The following is a 22819-nucleotide window of genomic DNA, read 5'->3' on the forward strand; positions in this document are numbered from 1 at the left end:
TCTGATGGCCTCTTTGGTCAGAGCTTCTGGGGCATAGGCTCCAGGAATTCCGGGGGCAGAGAGGACGACACAGCAAGGACAGTCTCTTCTCTCCCTCCCACACGAAGGCAGGACCACAAGTGCTTTAAGGGTGTATGAACATCCCTAACTCTGCTAGGAAGGGCGTAAGTGGCCTCATCCGCTGCAGAGACGGCAGAGCCCCAGGGCCCTGCCCTCATGGGGATCTGCCTCACCTGTCGCGTGCGGGCACAGTGCCATGAAGCCACGGAAACAAGCCAGAGAGCCCCAGGCAGCACTCCACAACCCTGACCATATTTTCCCAGGCACACTGAACAAAAAGCCTGCACAAGGTGCTGTTAAACATTGAACTCCCCACCCACAGGCCATGCATGAAGTACGACTCGCTAGAACCTATGTCAATCATTAGCCAGGCCGCACCTCAGACTGTCCTGGGAGGGCTGGCACCTGGGGCCGAGCAGCCTGGAGATGCTCCGGACAAGGGAGGCTGGGCGAGTAGCAATGAAGTAGTGTTGAAGCCTTACCACAGGGCTGAACTTGAGCGAGCCAGTTCTGAAAGACACGTCCTAGAAATAAAAAGTCGGTTCCCGGTGCCCTGGCATTGGCTTACACAGGAACCCTAGAATACTGGACCTGGAAGTGGCCTTCATGAAATCATTTGCTCCAACCGGCCTTTTTTCTATGGTGGGGAGCCGCGGCCCCGAGGGCGGAGGGGATCTGCCTGCCGTCTCAGGATTGGCTGGAGGCAGGACACAGACCGGAAGCATGTCCCTGGACTTCCGGGCTGACGCAGTCACGGCCCACGCCAGCTCCCTCCACTCAGCTCCCTTCTGGGTGCTCCCCTCCCTCCCCGCCTCTGGCCTGGGGAGATGTAAAGGTACCCTGGGAAAGACAAAACGAGAAAGGGACCCGACTCTGGGGCGGCGGGGGTGGGGGCAGCCTAGAAGGAGTGAGGGTCCTCAGAGCGTCAGCAAAGCGGTGGCAGCAGCTACTGGCCGTTAGTGCGCCAGCCCATGGGGTTGGCGGCGGCCGTGCCCCGCGCTGCCTGCTGGCTTTGCCACCGTCGCGACGGGCCATTCCCACTTCCTGACCTAAGGAATACCGGCTTGGCCGATGGCAAGGCTGAAGTTTCAAATTAAGCACAGCAGGAGTTTCAAATTAAGGACAGCAGTGGGTGGTGTCCCAGGAACTTCTGGTTGTCCCCTGCAACCATCTGCCCTCTCTTACTTCCGGCGCAGAACACAAACCGTTGCCTGGCACACGGTAGCCTCAAATAAGGACTAGTTTCCAAGCCTCCCTGGCAACCAGGCAGGGCCTGGCCCTGCAAGTCAGCTGCCCCGGGTCACGTGGGTGAAGGGAAGCCCCTGGAGCAGTGCTATCCGGGATGGTCCCCACATGGACGCAACAGCGGGGGTGGCTGTCAAAAATGAAGATTCCCAGGCCTCACCCCAGACTTCCTAAATCAGAGCCGTTATTAAGGGTGGGGCCCAGAAATCTGTGTTTTAACAAACCTTCCCGGTTATTCTTACATATGTTCACATTTGAAAACCTCAGCCCTAGAGAATGCTGGGGGCAATTTTACACAAGGAGCCTGGTGCCAGGACGACCTCATGGAGCAGACATTGACCCTCGCCTCCAATTTCTGAAGAGAGAGGGGGGCTCCTCTCTTAATCTACGACCAAACCTGAATTGTAATGTAGGAGAGGTAGGGAAGAGGGATGATGAGAAACCTACCCAAGTCAGCAGAAATAACACCTAAGTATAATAAATAATAAACAGAAAACAAGATGCAAGGAATAAAATCAAGAATATCTGGTATGTGAACAGTCTGAATTCTCTATCAAAGACAGAAACCACCAAATTTGGTTTGTTGTTGTTATCACTGCCTTTTGCCATCCTCCAACCCCAGTCATGTGCTGAGCACAAAAGAAACATTGTCTTTTTTTTTTTTAAAGATTTATTTATTTGAGAGAGAGAACGCACAAGCAGGGGAGGGGGAGAGGAAGAGAGAGAATCTCAAGCAAGTTCCATGCTCACACTCAGTGTGGAGCCCGACATGGGGCTCGATCCCACAACCCTGAGATCATGAACTGAGCCGAAACCAAGAGCCGGATGCTCAACAGACTGCTACCCGGTGCTCCAACATTGAGAAAGAAAGATTAAAAATTAAGGGCCGGCAAAGACATGCTAAGTAAACACAAAGGAAAATGAGAAGTGGAAATATTTATATTAAAAATATGTTGGGGACTTTTCAATAATCCTGCCTCAGCAGGCTGAGGTTTTTTTCCAGTCCATTTTCAGCCACTTGCCTTTACCTGAAAACACAGGACTCTGACACTACTCACTAGGATTTTCCCTCAAACCCAATGATGTGACTTAAAACACAAGCACAGAAAAGAGCCTAAGACTTGGGAGCCCAAGTCTTTATTTTTTATTTTTTTAGATGGGGGAGGCAGAGGAAGAGAAGTTCTTGTAGACTCCCCACTGACCCTGGAGCCCGAGACAGGGCTCGATCCCACGACCCTGAGATCATCACCCGAGCCAATATCAAGAGTTGGATGCTCAACTGACTGAGCCACCCAGGCCAGGGCCCAAGTCTTCATAGCTCCACATTTGGCCTTGGGACATTTTTGTGTACTATTTTGTCACATCCTTTGTAGAATGGAGAAAGGCCCTGTGCTGTTGCAAATGAGGAAGGAACAGTATAATTGCCAGGCAGAGCTGTCCCTGTCTTCAGATGCAAAGGAAGGAGCAAGAACCACAAAGGGAGAGAAGCAGTACCTGGGCCTGTCCCCGGAGCTTGCAGGAAATTATTATTATACCCATCCCTCCTAAGAAGTTGACTATCGTGGAGACCATTGGGACCAGATTATTTCATGACAATCAGGGAGCTGAGAAGCAGGTGGGGGAGACCCGAGCACCACCTGCTCTCCATAAGCCTGAATTGAAATAGGCCCTGGTGTAAACCCCCTGGCTAATGAGCCTGCCTCTATGTTTCTGAGCCTTTCACTTACTGTCTTACAAAATGCACTTGTTTGTTCATTTTAGGTCTGTCAAGAAGAAAGGATTTTCCCAGACCCTTGGCAATATAGTCTCCTGAAACACAGATAACGTGGCACGTAAAGCCAAAGGCCAAAAGCATTAAATAAGCAACAAATGACACGAAGTACAATCCGCAAAGATAAGCTTGATAAACCTGCATACACCAAACATAGATGTCAGATTACTACATCTAGAACAAATATAAGTACAGCCTGGCTTAAATAGAGATTATAGTGAGAATTTTTGGAACATCTCTCAGAATTTGACAGACCAATAATGCAAGGAAAGGCAGGCAAGCTCAAGTTAACAGATATATCTACAGTCTCTGTCCCACAGAGAATACATAGCCTTTCTTGTCCGTGAAACCTTCTGGTATGGGTCATATAGTTGCCACAAAGAAAATCTTAATACAGCCCAGCGAGAAGAAATTTTGCTGATCACATTCACTAATCATAACCCAATAAAACCAGCAGTCCACATTAAAATGTGATCATACTCCCCACAAAACCACTTAGAAATTCAGGATGCTGTCTTCTAAAACATCCTTGGATCAAGACTGATCTACATGGCAGGGCGGCTGGCTGGCTCAGCTGGAAGAATGTGTGACTCTTGATCTCAGGGTCATGAGTTTGTGCCCTGTGTTGGGTGTAGAGACCACTTAAATAAACGAACTTAAAAAAAAATCCCTGATTTACATGGTGACCATAAAGAAACAGAATGGTGAGCCTTTCGAAGGCCCACCAGCTAGAGCTTGTCTACACACGAAAAATGTTGAGCTTTACATGCTTTTTATTTTTATTTTTTAAAAAGATTTTATTTATTTATTTGACAGAGAGATACACAGCGAGAGAGGGAACACAAGCAGGGGGAGTGGGGGAGGGAGAAGCAGGCTTCCCGCTGAGCAGGGAGCCTGATGCGGGGCTCTATCCCAGGACCCTGGGATCATGACCTGAGCCGAAGGCAGACGCTTAACGACTGAGCCACCCAGGCGCCCCACTTTACATGCTTTTTAAATCAAAATAAAAGACTAAAAATATAAACGAACCAATTTAGATATTAAAAGTAGAGCAACAAAGTAAGCCAAAAGTAAGAAGGAATGAATAATGTTAAAGGTTGAAATTAATGACCAAGAAACAGAAAAAGAGTGGAAAGGATACAAAAAAAATTATCTGGTTAGCAAATCCAGTTGGAATCCCATTCATAATATCTACTAAAGATGTATTACAAGGCCTGTAATCTGTCCCTGATTTGGAAAAGTTAATATAAAAATGTCAACTCTTCGGGGTGCCTGGGTGGCTCAGTCGTTAAGCGTCTGCCTTCGGCTCAGGTCATGATCCCAGGGTCCTGGGATCGAGTCCCACATCGGGCTCCCTGCTCAGCGGGAAGCCTGCTTCTCCCTCTCCCACTCCCCCTGCTTGTGTTCCCTCTCTCGTTATCTCTCTCTCTGTCAAATAAATAAATAAAATCTTTAAAAATAAAAATAAAAATGTCAACTCTTCCTTATCAATACATTCGATGACATCCCAATTAGGGTCCTATAGGTTGTTTATTCCAATACTATTTCAAATTATAAAAATAGTCAATGGTCTCAACACCCATCAATAAGGGAAAGGTTGTATAAACTGTGGTCCCTCTGCACTATAGAACATTCTACAGTGGCTACTGACCCTGAGCACCACTCACCCAGAGTTACTGACCGTAATAAACTAATCAAAACCACAAGCTGCGGAGTAAGGTGTGCAGCATGAATCCATTCTGTGAAAGAAGCAAACCTTTACAAGGACCCCTGGGTGACTCAGTCGGTTCAGCGTCTGCCTTCGGCTCAGGTCATGGTCCCAGGGTCCTGGGATCAAGCCCCGCATCGGGGGTCCCCGCTCAGTGGGGAGTCTGCTTCTCCCTTTCCTCTTCCCCCTGCTTGTGCTTTCTCTCTCGCTCTCTCAAATAAATAAAATCTTAAAAAAAAAAGAAGCAGCAGCAAACCTTTACAGGTGCCTGTGTCCATACGACACAGAGGGATGGAGGGGGGACCCCTGGGCTGCCGGTCACCCACACTGCTAACTCCTCCGGGTGGAATGGGAGAAAGATGAGCTGAGAAACAGAAACAAATACCCCCTCAGTGTGGGCCTCCCCCAGCACCACCCAGTCCCTCTCCTTCCCTTCAAAGCTTGTCTACACTCAGATCATGGCCAGATCTGCACTCCTGCAACTCCTCCGCCCATTCATTCTGATCTGGCTTCTACACCAACACCCCAGCAGAACAGCCATAGCTCACGTGCTGAGTGTCCCCCTTGTCACTTCCCACAGCAACAACAGCCACCACCGGCCACTCCCTCCTACCGAAGTGGACTCGCCCTGGATCCTGTGACCTCACACTGTCTGGTTCTTCCTTCCCCCTCATGGACTGCTCTTTTTCTAGCTCCTTCCTGGGCTCACGTTCCTTTACTCAGCTGTTCAAGGTGAGTTCTTCAATCTCATCATGCCCTTTATAGCAGATACAATGTAGATAAAAATGTCTCTCTAGCCCAGACACACGTGCCTACTCGGTACCCCAATGGCACCTCAAATGCTCCATGTCCAAAAGAGAATTCACAATCATGATCTCGCCCACCCTCCAGACCTGGTTCTCATCCAGTATCCCATGTCTCTGGGGAATCCAGGCAGACAACCTAGGGTGGGTGGGGTGGACTGTGCTTTTGTGCAGGTAGCATAGGGCCTGGCAAACAGTGGGTACTCATTAATGTTGGTTCAACAGAAACATGCCTTGTCACCCACTTCCTAAAAATAGCCGTGACCTTTTAGGTGGACACGGCCAACTCACATCTGCTATCACCAGCCCCCGCCCCCGACATTAACACCCTTTTCCCCCCAGAGATGCCACTTCCAGGCTTAATCTGCTACATGCTCCCCCGGCCCAGCTAAGCCCCTCTGGGTTTCTCCTCTCCACCTTCATTCCGATTCCTCTCAGCTCATGGTTCTCCCAGTCGGCCTCCTCCCAGGCTCCAGGTGACAAAGGCTGGGGACACCAGACTTCCCTTGCAATTTCAGGAGCAATTCTTCCCTTCTTTTCTGCTGAGGCAGTGGGACTTTCAGGAGCACAAGCCCCTGGAAGACCAGACAGTAAGGGATCACAGAGCCAGGCGTCAGCCATCTGCACACTCCTGCCCATCTCAAGGGTTCTTGCAGTAATGCACCCAAGAGATCAACATTGTCATGGCTATACCCTGACTGATCTTAAACCCCCTCTGCAAACATCTCACCAGATTCTGCAAACAACCATATGAGGTAGGCATTTTACCATCCAGAACACTGGGACCCTGTGTGGCTCCACAACTTGTCCCAGTGACCCAAAACGTGTGAGAACTCTTGATTCCTGCGTCCTCAGTTGCCCTCACTGGTTACTTTCTCCCATCAGCGTGTTCGAGTTACTGTTAGGGCCCTACGTACTGTTAGGATCCTCCCAAATTCAAACCACCGGGTGACATCAGACCCTTATTTCACGTGGTGCTGGGGCCAGGGTCAGCAGGCCCACTTTGGCGTGGTTTCAGCCATTATTAGAAAGCTCCACTGAAATTTCAACAACTCCTTTTAAAAATGCAAATTCCCAACAAAGAAACCTCAGTTTCTTCATTTCCCCTAAGAGCTTTCCTATCTAGGATCACTCAAATTCCTGATGCACCAGGGGACAATGACATCAGTAGGTGTTGTAGGGAAAAGTCCAGAAAGACCTGAGTCTGCCTGCTTGGCTGTGACTGTGAAGCACATCAGCACACAGACTCTTCCCCGAGTGCCGCCCCCCCCCCATGGGATCAAGTGCCAGAAGCTGCCTCAGGCTTAAGGCGGGAGGAAAGAAGGAGGTGAATCCAAGAGGAAGGAGGGAGAGAGTTCTAGAAAGGCCCTGGGTTCTCTGCACAGATCCCCAGCACTCGGTGCAGATTTCCTTTCTACATTCACCTCCTGCCTACACCGGCTTTTTGTCTCTCTGTACTGCAGTGCATTCCCAAGAACCCACACTAACCTATTCTGGCTGGATTCTTACTCCTGTCACTCCAAACTACCCATCCTCCCCGGAATCACATGAGCAAGGCATCACTAATCGATCTTGGCCTTCTAGGTACAGCAATCCAGGGTGGGCCCTATCTGTTACCCTTGCCCTGGCTCCATAAAGGAATCAAAGGCGCCTCTCAGGCAGCCCCTACTGCCACCTCTCAATCTGGACTATTTCCATCTCAGGCTCTCTTTTGTTGCCTACCCAAACCCAGCCTTCAAGGTCTAAGATCAAGGAAAACCTTACTTTCTGGGTCTGCCTCTTCTGCGCAGTGAAATTCTGCTGAGCACATATATTAGGCAAGGCCTGTCCCGGGTGCTGTGAGAACAGGAGAGGAGTAAGAAACAGCCCCTGCCGTCCAAAGACAAAGGACAGGGCAGAGATAAGACACGTGGCCATACAAATACTAAGCAAGGCAGGGAGGGAGAAGGGATGCCAAAGGAGTGCAGGAGGACTGCGTGGGCTCAGAGTATGTCTTGTCCCTTCCTGCTAGCAGCAGGCCCCTGGATGGCTCCGGGGAGGGTGGGGAATCATGGGCAGAGATGGGGGAGGAGGGCATTCCAGGAGGGCAGAACAACATGAACTACAACAGAGGAGCTAGCAGGAGAGCAGTTCAATTTGGACCTCCAGCTGCATGAAAGAAACGACAGCTATTATTACTGTATTATTATTGTTGACACTTCTGTCCCAGGCCCTGCCGTAAGCTTTACCCCATGTGGATGACATCCACCTAAAGCACACCGGTATGGCCTAACAGTGACCATTTCAGCTCAGTGCCTGGGCTGTATGGTTGTAAAGTGTTAACTCATTTAATCCTCACAATGCCCCTGTCACGTAGGTATTATTACCCCCACTTTAAAGATAAGGAAAACAAGGCACAGAGACTAGTAAGAGACAAGACTATGGAGGGACGCAGGACCCTGAGGTATTGAGCACCCAATGCCAGGGCAACAGACTTCCCTGGCACCTCACCTGGTCTGTCTTGTCAGGGACCACCTAGAAGCACAGGAGTGTGCCTTGAGGGAAGGAGCCCTGTTAATCCTCCTGGAATCCCCAACAATGGACTGAAGCAAGGAAGGAATGAAGGAACATAATGAGAGTCATTTAGGAGTGAGCAAAAGAACACACCCTGCATGTCCAGCTCCTGGACCCAGCCTTGCCCTCCCCTGCAAGCTTTTGTTCCTGTTGTGGGAGCAGGGAAGAGGCTCATCCCCCATCAGGGCAGCCAGAAGTAAAGCGTGGTGGTGGGGGGGGGGGGGGGGGGGGGGGGGGGATCGGGAGAGAGAGCAGAGTGGCTGGCTACCTTGGATACCCAAAGCAAAGCAAGGTCACTGATGGGGGGAAGCGGAGAGAAATGTCCCTGGGGACCAACTGTTAACTTGCTTGGGCTAGAACTGGCTAGCTTAACTTCTCTCCTCGGAAGGGGAACTTTGCAATAAACTGGGTTTCTGCCTTTTTAAGCTTTTATCGGGCTAGGTAGAGCCCAGGAAGAGAGTAAAGTTCAAGAATCCCTCCCTCAAACTGTAACTCAAGGGGAAAGGCAGAGAGGGTAAACACACAGGTGAACACAACGCCCGGGATGGTTCCGCATTCTCTCAAAGGGCCTTACAAATAATCTCCAACAGCAGCAGCTCCCAGGATTTGCGTCCTCCGGGTTCAGGAGGAAAGTTCGTGAAGCCAGCCTCCTCTGCGAGCTCTCCTTAGCACAAGCCGGAAGGGCACCTACACTCTCGAGAACTCGGCTGGGTCAGAGGGGCCCGGGCCACCGGCCATCCCCACACCAGCCAGTCGCCTTCTGGTCGCAAGTTCACCTGGTCGCAAGTTCACCCGGTCGTCCCACGCCCACCCAGGAGCGGCTGAACCCCTGACCCCAGCCGCGCAGCACAGTCACGAGGCCCTGGCCACAGGGGGCCGGCCTGTGCACCGCCGACCCCACAGGGAGGGCAGCTCCCCGCGGCCGATCGAGCCAAGGCAGCCGGGCCGACGCAGCCCGTCGAGGACCAGCCCGACAGCCCGACACCACCATCGCCCCCCCCCCCCAAACGCCGTGCCGCCGTGCAACCTGGAAGCCGCAGGGCCGGGGCGGGAGCGGGCGCCGGGCGGTCCGGGGCTCACCGGCCGGGCCGCAGCGCTCTGTCGCCACCCGGTCCCTTGCCGCCGCCCCGCCCCGTGCCTCCGGCGGGCCGGGGAGCCCTCACTTACCGGGCCACTGGCCACTGACCACAGGGGTGGGGGCCGCGAGGGGCGAACGGGGCCGCGGGCAGCGGCGGCTGTCTCCGCGGGCGTCCCGGCCGCGGCGCCTCGGTCGGCCTGGAGCTCTGTCCCACTCCAGCTCTCTGGGCACTCGGGGCACTCCTCGGGCGCCGCAACCGTCAGGGCCGGGCGGGAGGAGGAGCCCGCGGGGCGGAAAACTCTGCGGCGGCCCAGCGCGCCCGGGGCGGAGCCGCTCGCGCTGGGGGCGGGGCGGGGCGAGGGGTGGGGCCGGAGCGCGGTCCCGCCCCCAGGGGATTGCCCGGAGGGCTAACCAGCCGAGAGCCGCTTCCTGGGGCGGGGCACAAAAATCGCAGGCCTTCTGGCTCTGTTGGACCGGGAGGGGATTCCGCCGGTGCCGGGAGGTCGGCGAGGAGCCCCCCGCTACGCCCGCCTCCTCTGTCAGTCGCGCCCTGAGCCGCGTTCTCCGGGTGGGTATTCCCCAAGCCCCCTCCAGCCCTGTGTACCATTGTTAGCGACTCTCCTTCAGGTAAAGAGCACTTTCCACAATAAGAAGGTCACGCAACAGTATGGAGGTGGGGGTGGGGAGAGTAGCTTTATAGTGGAGAGACCCGACAAACTACCTTAGCCAGGTGATCAAGGTCAACATCAAGAGAGATAAATCATTAGTGATACGATGTGCCCATGTGGTCTTCCTCCCAAGAATATAGCCAAGAAAAGCCTAAGGAGATATGAAAATAATGTAGCGTGGCATCCTGAAGGGGATCCTGGTAAAAGGACATTAGAGGAAAACTAAGGAAACCTAAATAAACTATGGACGTCAGTTAATAATAAAGCATCACTATTGGCTCCTTCACTGTAGCAAAAGCACCATGCTGATAGCAAATGCTAATAATAGAAGAAACCAAGTGTTAACTTCTCATTTTTTCTGTAAATATAAAACTATTCTAAAAGAGTTTATTTTTGAAAAAAAAAAGCTCGCACGGGTAATAAATGAATATATGGTAGTTTAAAAGCAGTTTTTAGAAACTGAGATTCACACTTTACTCTTCCAGCTCACTTTTAGGTGTGCCCTTCCAGATCTTTCTCTCTGCAACACTCTGTGTATACATACTCACCTAGATGTACTGTTTAAAGCGGTGTTGCAGTATTTTTCTGCGGCATGCTTTTTTACTCACTACATCTTGGAGGGTCTTTCCATGCAAGCGCACCTTGTTCTACTTGGTTCTTCCCAAGGACCCAAGGGGTGCGCAAACGTGCGTGTCACCTAGGTCCTTAGGGAAGGACATTTAGGTTGCTGTCGGTTTGGGGCTATTGCGAACAGCACTGCTGGTCCTATTTCCATTTTAAGAGCGCACAGAGAGAGAGGGACTGGGGCGCTGTAGGTCCAAGGGGAGACTCTGGGTAGGGTTTTGGGTGCCGGGTGGAAGTCGCTGCCCGACTACGAACCCCGGGGACCCAGTCATTTTCCGCGGCCTGTGCAACACCCCTGTCCCCGCAAAGGCGCGGCCCTTTTTCAGGGCTGAACTGCATTTTTCAGCGATGAGTGGGCGGTTGAGAGTGAAACTCAAGCCAAAGGCTCCAGTGCGACTCGGAGGAAACGCCCCGCCCCCACCCCCAGCAGAAGACGAGCCAAGTGGCACCAGGAGACTCCTCCAAGCCTGGGTATTACCGCGGTGGGAGTGCCCGCGGCGCATCAGGAGCGGGCGTCGGAGCGGAGCCCCCGCCGAGCCCGCGGCGCCCCGAGAGAGCGTCTGTCGCCTGGTGCGCCCTGGGCTGGGGGCTTCGTCGCGGAAGGTCACACCTGGCGCCCACCCAAGGCTCTGCCTGGACACCCTGCACCGGCGCCGCTCGTGCCGGGGCTCCCGGCGGCCTCAAAGGCAAGCTTTGAATGGCTCACTTTTTTCGTAGATGAGCTACTGCTTCCTTAAATACCACCTTAAAAAAAATAAATCAGTAGGGGCGGAATTCCTTCTACATGTAGCACACACTTTCCTACGTCAGGACTGAGCTCTTCAAGGCCCAGGATGGTGAATAGCTACCACTGTGCTCACCTTTCTGTGACTTTCAACCATTTATTTTTAACAGACGTCGTGTTGAGCTCCAACTCGCTGGGGACACTTGTGTCGGGGAAAAGGTTTGGTGCGCAAACACCTGGGTCCTGTCACTTGGAAGTGATCCGTTCTTTGAGCCTCGGTGTTCTCGCTTAGGAAATCTTCCAAATAATCTCTGAAAATCTGTAAAGTAACCACTGCTTCATCGCTGCTAGGGGCTGATGCAAACATCAGATGAGGTAAGGGGAAGCGAGTGCCTTGTAAACCGGTCAGGTGCTTCAGAGCTCTGAGTAGTACAGGACCCTTATAATCTTTCTTATATTGAGTCATTGTACAGACAGTGTTTGAGTACAGCCAATGTGACCAGCCCTGTGCTGGGTGCCCCAGAGAGAGGGAGAAAAGAAAACTCCTTTGCTCTAAACACAGTTCTTCTCTAGTGGAGAAACAAATAAATCCCCAATACCTCACAAAATACAGGCTTGTAAAAAGGATCCTTGGGGTCAATGATGAGAGGGAAGTGTAGAGTACAGGATCCAGAAAGGCTGCTTCTGATCTGTCTGGCCAGACTTTACAATCAACTTTTAATTATTTTTATTTTTTTTAAAAATTTATTTATTTGTCAGAGAGAGAGAGAGAGAGAGAGCGCACAAGTAGGGGGAGTGGCAGGTGGAAGGAGAATCAGGTTCCCTGCTGAGTAAGGAGCCCAATGCCTGCTCCATCCCAGGACCCTGGGATGATGACCTGAGCCAAAGGCAGACGCTTAATGGACTGAGCCACCCAGGCATCCCTATTTTTTTTTTTAATCATGTTCATTCTTTTTAAAAAAATTATCTACTGCTTTCATTTCTGCTTTTATCTTTGTAGTTCTGTTCCTTCTTTCTTTGGATCTGCCCTGGTGTTCTTTTTCTGGTTTCTAGAGTTGAACATTTGGGTCTCTTATTTTCCAAATCTTTCTGTGTTTGTTCTCTGATAAATGTACCTAAGATTATAAATCTCCCTCTACATCCTGCTTTAACTACATATCACAAGTTTTAACATGTCATGCTTTTGTTATCTCTTGGTTATAAATATTTTGGGTTTTTTTTCCATTAGGATTTTATCCTTAATTTATGGATTATTTAGAAGCATGTTTCCATGGCTTTTTAAAAAACATTTTGTCATATTTCTAATTTTAATGCTTAGAGATTTTTGGAATTTGGTGCGACCCCTTTGTGGCCTGATAGACTTTTTTTTTTTTTTAATGTCCCAGTTTTTGTGAATGCACAAGCTTCTTTCTATGTGTTTCTCCATCCAGTTTGCTAATCTAGTTATTTAGGTTGTTTATACCCCAGGTTTTTTTCTGTTCAAGCCGTTGATTTCCAAGAAGGTTGATTTAACGTTTTCTACCTTTATTGTGCTTTGCCAATTTTCCCCTATAATTTGATCTCATTTTGCCTTATAATTTTGAAAACAAATTATTAGGTTCACACAAGTTCATAATTGGTTTATCTTTTGGTGACTTATCTTCTTTTATCACTTTTCTCCTTAAAAAATTGCCTGCTCTTTAGTATTGCTATCTAAGATAGTATTTGGTATATGTTTTTCCTCTCTTGTTTTCAGGCTTTACTGCTCTTTAGGTTCATCTCTTGGAAATGACACAATTTTTTAACAATTTTTAAAAAGTTCATCTGAGTATCTGCTTTTAATTGGTGAGTTTAGTTTATTTTAATAATGATTACAGAAATTTTTGGACTTATCTCTGCCCCTTTTTAGGAGATACACACATGTACACACACGGGTGTGTGCACGCACACACACACACACACACACACACTCAAGGCTGATATTCACCTAAAACACATTGGTAAAATGCTGTAGATTGTAAAAAATCAAAATTCTTCCATCCTGCTTGGTAAATAGCGGTTGCCTTGAGACCTCATAGTACCCCCACCCATGATCTTCCCCTGATCTAGCAACAAAAGGGGCAATACTTATCACAGGGGGCCCTCCAGCACCTTTTTCAAGTCTCTTATTGGTTAGTAAAGGGGCCAGGCAGGTGGAATAATATTTTGAATATCATGTGAAATACGCTTTCTCTTTGTTTCTTTTTTCTCTTTTCCTACTTCCATTTGGAATGTTTGAATTTTCTTTGTTTAATAGAGAGGTGATACTAGAATTAAAAACATACGAATAAATAGCTGTTTTTAGACACCTTTACCAGAATATCCCTCATAAAACCCAAATTTATAATGCCAAAAAGTGAACTAACCATCTTTCCCGCTCAACCTGCTTTTTCTCTTGGATTCTGTATCTCAGCTGAGATACCACTGCAGGGCCCCTCACTTCTACGGGTTCTTCATGGGAGAGGCTTAGCACACTTTTCTGTGGTCCAATGTTTTTGTAGAGTTTGCAAAAGTAAGCTATTTTAAATACAAACAATTAAGACATCTGGCTCTTTTTACCCTGAGTTCTCTAAAAACCCCTCACAGCAGAGGGGCCATAGGTATTTTTGGGATTTAGCTAAAAAAAGGTGAGCTGGAGTTTCGCTTAGTTAGGGTTTAGCAGGATATGTTCATGCCATTTGCAGTCACTTCTGTGTGTGGTTACATTACTGCTCACCTTTCAATGTAGGAATGGTTTCTAGGAACATGGCTCTGATTCAGCCAGAAGAGCCAGAGATGGTTCAATAATAAACATGTCCTATAGCACCTGTTTTCAGAAATATGTAGGCAGTGAAGGAGAAACAAGATTTGAAATGTTTGGAACCAGAAACCAGTCTATGGAAAATTCTTCCAACCATTGTATGTATGAAGTTTTAAGCATGTAAGTCTATTCTCATCCAGGCCCATTTATTTTTTGTTTTTTGTTTTTTTTTTAAGATTTTATTTATTTATTTGAGAGAGAGAGAGAAAGCATGTGAGCTGAAGGAGGAGAGGAGGGAGAGGGACAAGCAGATTCTGCGCTGAGCATGGAGCCCAACATGAGGCTCTATCTCACGACCCTGAGATTGTGATGTGAGCCAAAATCAGGAGTCTGTAGCGTAACTGACTGAGCCACCCAGGCACCCCTCATCCACACCCATTTAAAATGGAAGCCCTCCCATAGGGAATATACTTGATAAGGCAACAAATGCAATGATTACATACAAACATATAGAAATAGATATTTTTAAAAACAATTTCAGGAAATATATTTTACTAGCACTCTGTGTAATATGGCACAAACTGTAGAAGTGCTGCCTGTGTGTGAAATTAAATGCTTTCTGTATCTCACTGTATCACATCTTAACTTATCCCATACATTTTATACTAATGGAGTCTATAAATTCTAGATGCACAGGCCAAGAAAGATGAAATTTTATTATGACTTTATATGAACTACATCAGCAAGAATAACACAAAACTCAATTTACCACTACAATAAGAACATCCATGACAAGCTGGCAAATACCCATACCAATTAAAGAAATGTTTAAGTTTAGACAAGAAAACTTAAATGCCCAGAAATCTCATAACCCATACATGAAACTTGCTAGAAGTATTTCCAACTTTGACAATAGTGATACAAATATACAGTGTAGGGAAGGAAAAATTCCTCTTCTACCTTTCAAGTTCTTCCAGTTGGATTAAGAATTTTTTTAATATGTATTCTTTTTTTTAAGATTTTATTTATTTGAGATAGAGCAAGTGAGAGAGAGAGAGAGAGCATGAGTGGGGCAAGAGGCAGAGGGAGAAGGAGAAGCAGGCCCTCCACTGAGCAGGGAACCTGACACGGGGCTTGATCCCAGGACCCCGAGATTATGATCTGAGCCAAAGGCAGACACTTAACTGACTGAGACACCCAGGTGCCCCTGGACTAAGAATTAAATTTACATGAGACAGGTTAATAGGAGAAAAAAAAAAGTTTTATTATGTGCGCACAGAGGCCCAATATTGAAATTGAGCCCTGAAGAAATGACCAAGGCAGGCAGTTTTTATACTTTTTAGACAAACAGATGATACATTTCTGAGGAATTGACAGGATAAAGGAAATAGTGGAGAGCTTTGATTAGTAAGGAGTTCTAAGCGGATTTTGGGCTGAGATAGTAAATTAGTAAAAAAATAATAGGGTTTGTTTCTACAGCTTTCTTGGCTTTAAAATTCCTATCTGGTGATAAGGATGTCTTTTTACTTCTTAGTGTAGGGAGGGTAATTTTTATATGGGAGATTTGTTTTCCGCTTTTGGGAGGACAGAGCAGGGGCTGAGTGTCTTGCACCTGCTTTTTCCCAAATAGCATCAATTCAAAATAATCAATACACCATTAGGGTATATTTTGGGCAGCCTGCCCCTGGCCCCTATGACATGATACTACCAGCAGTATTAATTGTTCACAGCTCAAATAGCTTACTTCTGCAAATTTTACAAAACCATATGACCATACTGGAAGAAGACTGAGGTCTCTTTCTATTCTACTAAAGAAAACCAGTACTATTAGAAAATCCTCCCTATCTATAGATTTTTCTCCCTAAATATTTCTTGCATCTGACCCCTACTTTCCATTGCTTAAGTACCACTGTTCTAGTTTTCAGGCCCTTATGATTTCTAGCCTGGACTCCGCAGGAGCTTTCTATTTTTTTAAGATTTTATATTTTATTTATTTATTTGACAGAGAGACATAGCAAGAGAGGGAACACAAGCAGGGGTAGTGAGAGAGGATTCTAGAAGCAGGCTTCCTGCCGAGCAGGGACCCCGATGTGGGGCTTGATCCCAGGACTCTGGGATCATGACCTGAGCCAAAAGCAGACACCTAACCACTGAGCCACCCAGGCGCCCCTGCAGGAGCTTTCTAACTGGTCTTACTGGCCCCCAGTCTCATGCCCCTCAGATCTGCCCCTCACATCTGACTGTGTCACTCCTTTAGGACCATCATGCTCCCCAGGATAAGGTTAAGCTCTGGCTAAGGCTTAGGCTTAGATAAGGTTAAGGCTGACACATAAGACCATACCCTGCCTCTCCTTTTGCAGTGCATGCAACTCTTGCCTCTCTCAAAATGTCAACTTGCTGGTAATCCATCCTCCCCTCCATACCATGTCAGGTCCCCGTACCTTTGCTCATCTAGTCCCCTCAGCCTGCAATATCCTTCTCTTCACTTTTCACCTTGGTTGCTCCTACTCATCCTCTAGGACTCTGCTTAATTGTCATCTTTTCCGGAAGCTCTCAGACTTCCTCCTTCAAGATGGGGGACTGAGCATGTGCTGTAGTCTATCTCCTCAGCCCCAAGCTCCAGAAATTTCAGGAAAGGAAAAACCTGGTATTTTTAAAGAAGATGACAAATAAAGTTTGGAGAATCAGAAGCACTGAAGAATTTCTGAGAACTTGAAAGCAGACAGAATGAGATATAACACGTCAGCCTAGCACATGAGCACCTAGTACATATATCCTTGAATGTGTGTACTATACTATCCACTACAAAAGCAGGACCAGCAACAAGGACACCCCATGCCCGAGGTAGAGGAGGCCTGGGACAAAAGGCAGCTAACAGGCTACTGATGGGAGGGAGAGCCACACTCACCGTGAGAGCAGCTAGATGAGTAGACTCCTGAACATTTCCTTAAACCCCACCCTTGAAGACAAGATGGCCAAGATGGGAGTGTTTGTCTCCACATATGAGGGAGTGAAAGACAGGGCAAGGCCCAGATGGATGGATGGCAAAGCCAAGGAGAAAAGGGTAGCCGCTAAGCCCCAAAGACCAAATACAAGAGCATCCACCCAAGGGTCCACCCTGCCCATCTTGCCCATCCTGCCCATTCCGAGTGTGTGGAACACACATTTGCAAAGTGGTTTTCATCCCTCCATCAGAGGGAGTTATGCTAACAGATATTCTGCAGGAAATCGCATGCGCAGACATGAGTTCACTGCCAAAAAATTAAATACCATTTGAGAAGCACCAATCCATGAAAGAAAAGATTTATAACTAAAGAAACATAATAATCACTGCTAATATTTACTGAGCATTTATGTGCCAGGCACTATTCTAAACACATTGCATATGTTAAGAAACTTGAACCTGACCAGAAATCTTTTCGGGTAGGACTATTTTTATCCCCTTTTACAAAGGAGGAAGCTAAGGTGTAAGTGATTAAGTAACTTCCTGCAAAGCTATACAGCTTACCGCACAAAGCCACAATTCTGCCAACCCAAGCTGTCTGCCTCCAGATTCCAAGATTCAACAAAGCAAATAAGGCAACCAGTACTGAGCTTTGAAGTAAGTATAAGTAATATTCTCAAACAAGAGGAAATGAAAAAGAACCAATTAAAGGTGTTAGAAAGGAAAAAATATAATTAAAGAAAGAAAACCACCCCAAGTGGATGAGCTAAGGGGTAGAATGTATGTAGCTGAAGAGCTAGTGACCTAACAGATTGGACCAAGCAATTTTCCCTGAAAACAGAAAGGGATAAATAAATATAAACCAGAAAAGAAAAGATAATAGACATGGAAGATAGTTCCAGAAGAGCCACCATCCATCCATCAGGTGTTACAGAAAGAGACTAGAACAATGGATGTGTCCAGTGAAACGTGGTTGATTGGCAACAATCTCTTTTCTCACCCTCCCCAAATCCTAATACCATGGCAATAGAGGAATAGCGTAGGTGAAAACCTGCAAAGGCAAAAGGAATAAGAGAGAAGAAAATGGTGCGCAAAATTTCAACACTTTTTTTAAATTATTTTTTTTTAAGATTTTATTTATTTATTTGACAGAGAGAGAGAGTTAGCGAGAGCAGGAACACAAGCAGGGGGAGAAGGAGAGGAAGAAGCAGACTTCCCACAGAGAAGGGAGCCTGATGCGGGGCTTGATCCCAGGACCCTGGGATCATGACCTGAGCCAAAGGCAGCCGTTTAACAACTGAACCACCCAGGCACCCCTTTTTTTAATTATTTAAGTAGGATCCACAACCAGCATGGAGCCCAATGCGGATCCCAAACACACGACCCTGAGATCAAAACCTGAGCTGGGTATCAAGAGTCGGACGCCCAACCAACTGAGCCACCCAGGCACCAGGTTCCCCCCAGAATGGTCTTAATAGACAATCGATACTACTATCTTATTACCTCCAGAAACAAAGACTACCAATTCTGGATCTGAAGCAATCATTTTAAGAGATATCCTCCAACCTTAGGGGATTTATAGAAAATAATTATGAATAGAGAGCTACCTTGTTTGGTTACTTTGGGAGTGCATTTCACAACGTTTAACTAGCAGGGCCTGCTGTTCAAAATGAGATGTGCTGCAGGTATTTGCCTGTGTGGCCAAATAGGCCCTGTGCTTACGTACCTGCTTTCCTGTATCTCCAGGCTGATTTTTATTGCCATTGCACGGTATGAGGTGGAACTGTGGGGATTCAGTTACCCACCTGTGTCCAGGTTTCTCCTAAAGCAAGCAGGGACTCCCTTGACGCACTTTGTAGGGGATGTGTGTTGGCCTTTGCTTTAGGAACATGTGCTTGCTGGCACCTGAGTTTTCCTCAGAGGATTGAATTGAAGTCCCGGTTGAGTTTATTATTAAGGCATGTGGCTCATTTCTTAAATGGCAATGGAAAGTACCAACATTCCAAGTCGAATTTCAGCCGTAGAGCCACAATGTACTTTTTAAAAGTTTGGCCAAAAGAAATGCTGTTTGTGGGGGCGCCTGGGTGGCTCAGTCGTTAAGCATCTGCCTTCGGCTCAGGTCAGATCCCAGCGTCCTGGGATCAAGCCCCGCATCAGGCTCCCTGCTCCGCGGGAAGCCTGCTTCTCCCTCTCCCACTCGCCCTGCTTGTGTTCCCTCTCTTGCTGTGTCTCTCTCTGTCAAATAAATAAATAAAATCTTTAAAAAAAAAAAAAGAAATGCTGTTTGTGGACAAGTACCTATGAAGTATGTATTTTATTCAATCTCTAGACACATATTCTTAAATATATATATATATTACCAATTCAGCTGGAGCAGCAGAGTTGTGTGCTTGAGTGCCTCCCATGGCTTCTTAAAGATTTACTTTTAGTGGATTGTGTTTTGGTTGGTGGCCCTCAATCTATACTGAGGGACATTATGCAAAATATGGCTTTGAACATTGACCCCTTGTCTGTTGCAGGGATGTCACTGAGCACGATGCTTGTTATGTCCATCGTGACCTCTCTAAGCGGACAACTTGTAGAAACGAATGTGTTATTTGGTCTCACTCTCTGGAATAGTTGCTTTTTTTTTTTTTTTAAAGCACCCTGCAAATACTCTGGATCTTATAATAGGTCCATTTCCCTCTCCCTATCTGCTGCTAGGGTCTTAGAGCTAAGCTGATAAAGAAGCATGAGACTGTACAAAGGGGACTAATCACTCAGGTTGGCCCTGTTGGTGAAATGGAATCAGAGCATGGGGTGTTGGCAAGGTGCTCTAGAGGCTGTGCCTACCATCTTGAGTGTCAGGGAATCCCCGCCCTAGAGGAAGTTTGGAGACCAACATAAGTCTCTCCAAACCAGTCTTATAGAAGTGCCTGCGGATTATCCCTCTCACACAGAGTTGGGGTTTGGACAGGTATAGTAGGGTGATGACCCGGGAGGGAGGCCTATTGAGTCTTCTATCCTCCCTCACTAGCTTTTTATCTTTTATCCCACATGGCATGGTTGGAAATGAATGGGCACCATATATGAAGTCAAGCGCCATGTGTTTCCCAATGCTGCACCCATCACGGTTTCCAGATCTAAGTACTTTCTGCCCCCAACATTCACTTCCATTATGGGAGCCAGGGAAGCAGTATACTCTAGATGTTAAAGGTGTAGCTCTGGAGTCAGAGGGCCAATTTCAAATCCTGCCCCCATGCTCACTAGCTGAGAGGCCTTGGGTAAGAAATGTAGTCTCTTGATCTGTATGACAGGAACCAAAACACTGCTTGCCAAACACAGTTGTATGACAACACATTATATAACTACTGTGAATCATCTAGCACAGAGCTTGACGCAGCAATAGATGTTTGCTACGAAGAAATCCATCATGGTGGTTAAGAGTTTGGGCTTTGGGATAGGATATATGAGGGTTCAAATTCTAACTCTTCCTGGGCCAGCTGTGAAATGTTGGGCAACTTTCCAACTTCTTTAGTCCTTAGCTTTTTTCATCTGCAAATGGGACTAATAATACACATAAAGCTCTTGACACACCACTTCCTATGAAGTGTGTTCCATAAATGATAGCTCTACTTTCCTGTTATTTTACTGCCACCCCAGGGGAGAACACAGCTCAAGCTGAACGGGCAAGAGGAAGTGCCTAAGACAGATTCCCCGGAGCTGCCAACCCTTTGGTAGCAGGGGAACTGGGCTCCACCTCTGACATAGAGTAGTAACATAGCCACTTAGATTTATTGTTTTCTGTGTGCTAAGCAATGAGCTGAGAGTTTTCTATTTTTGTTTGACCCAAGACTAGGTATGGTGGATCTTTGGAGAGCCACAAGTACTATATCAGTATAGGTCCAATCAGGAGACAGGAATTACATAGGGGTTTAAGCAATGGGAGTTTACTATAAAGAATATTATGCAATGATAAAAGAATAACTATAGGATGTAAAGAGAACCCTCTAGGGCTACTCTCCCTACAGCTGAGAAAGGGAACCCAAGGAAGGGAATACAACCTCAGAAGGGGGCTACGTCTCAAGGCTGTGGGTCAGACCTTGTTGGAGAAGGTATCATGGCAGCCCCTTGGATGGTGGAGACATTTGCAGGTGCCTTGGCCAGAGCTGGTCTTCAGTTGGTAGACAAGGGTGAAGCAATCTGCCTGAGCACAGATGTGTCACAACCCGGTGGTGGGATCTGTGGGCAGGTAGAGGGAGTCAGATAGCAGTGCAGGTGGGTGGCAAGGAGCACACGGTGTCTGTGTTGGGAGGGTCAACGGAAGGTGATCACCAGGCTGGACAGGACTCTAAGGTATCTGGGGGCCCTCTTGGTCACATAGCTGGGGCAGAGCACCACAGGATGCCCAACACCTGCCAAAACCAGCAGCAGAAGCCCCTTCCTCCTGTGGAGTTCTCCCAACACGCTCTGCTGAGAAGGCTTACCAGAATGCTCACTGTAAAGGCAAGATGCTTATGGGGATTCTGCCCATTAGCACACAGCAGCTCTTTGTGGGTGAATTTGGAGCTGAAAAGTAATAAATTGATAACTGGCATAGACACATTAGGGGCATTTGAAGAAAGCTGGATACACACATGTATGGATCCATGTATTCATGCATGTGCACATATGTACACTGATCCACCCTGCTCCGGGGGTATACTACTCCTAGAATGTTCACACACCCCAAGTGAAGAACATGATTCATGGTTCCCTGGCGGCCACAAGAAAGCCTCCATAAAGCACTGAACTCTATGGCAAGATGGAATGAAAGAACTGGCCATGAGACTTCTAAAATCCTTCCTAGTTATGGAGGGTGGCATTTCTTCCTCTTTCTCCACTCCTTTCCACATTGCACATGCACCCAAGGTAGACCTGAACCCTAGCAGGGCAAGCCCATTTCCCTTTTTTTCATTTCATTAATTTATTTGAGAGAGAGAGAGAGAACACAAGCCAAGGGAGCAGCAGAGGGAGAGGGACAAGCAGACTCCACACTGAGCACAAGAGCCTGACACAGGGCTCAATCCCACGACCCTGAGATCGTGACCTGAGCCGAAATCAAGAGTTGGATGCTTAACCAACTGAGCCACCCCAAGCCCCAAGCCCATTTTCTTTTGGCGTATTTATTTCTCCCAAAGCCTAGCTAATCCATCTGTCAGCTTGGGCACACAGAGGGCACTGTGCTCTGAACAGCAGGCTTCCTGGGTTCCTATTGAACAGACTAATGGACATTTTCCTCCACCAACTAAACACCAAGCTACTTGTCGATAGTGACAAACACCAGTTTTGATACTTTCTACTGTTTTTGGCATGGTAAGTGCCTACTCATGGCCCTGCTGGGAGTAAGGACCCAGAAGCTGAAAATTCACCTTCCATTCTGCTCCAACCCCGTCCAAAGGGCCAGATGTTGGTAGTGGTCAGAGACCCCTGAAGAATGAAATCGATTCCCTTAGGTGCTCAAATATTGTTGTTGTTGTTGTTTTTAAAGGTTTATTTATTTATTTGACAGAGAGAGACAGTGAGAGTGGAACACAAGCAGGAGGACTGGGAGAGGGAGAAGCGGACTTCCCGCTGAACAGGAGCCCGATGCGGGGCTCCATCCCAGGACCCTGGGATCATGACCTGAGCCAAAGGCAGACGCTTAACGACTGAGCCACCCAGGCGCCCTGGTGCTCAAATATTGTATGATGCATACATGGAACTCTGCCTCCATCCCACACCTACCAGAATCAGAGGGGACTCAGGAGCCTGTATATTCTGGATAAGACTGCCTTTCCCCCAGCCACATCACATTCGGCAGAGTGAAGAAGGCCTCTGGAATTCCTCATATTGCTGTCAGGCCCCGCTCTCTCCTCCCCACAC

General features: G+C 47.7%; 1 protein-coding gene across 1 annotated transcript in view; it reads right to left on the reverse strand.

Moving 5' to 3' along the window:
• ANXA11 (annexin A11) overlaps positions 1 to 9521 on the reverse strand; it is a 49151-nt gene extending 39630 nt beyond the window's left edge. Inside the window, exon 1 of the mRNA XM_025850363.2 lies at positions 9308 to 9521. The gene's annotated coding sequence lies outside the window, so the exon portion shown is untranslated. The remainder of the gene's footprint in view (positions 1 to 9307) is intronic.
• Between the last annotated feature and the right edge of the window lie 13298 nt (positions 9522 to 22819).

The sequence above is a fragment of the Callorhinus ursinus genome, unplaced genomic scaffold, assembly GCF_003265705.2.
Source record: "Callorhinus ursinus isolate GAN/ISIS: 27379988/994484 unplaced genomic scaffold, GSC_fseal_2.0 scaffold31, whole genome shotgun sequence".
NCBI lineage: Eukaryota > Metazoa > Chordata > Mammalia > Carnivora > Otariidae > Callorhinus > Callorhinus ursinus.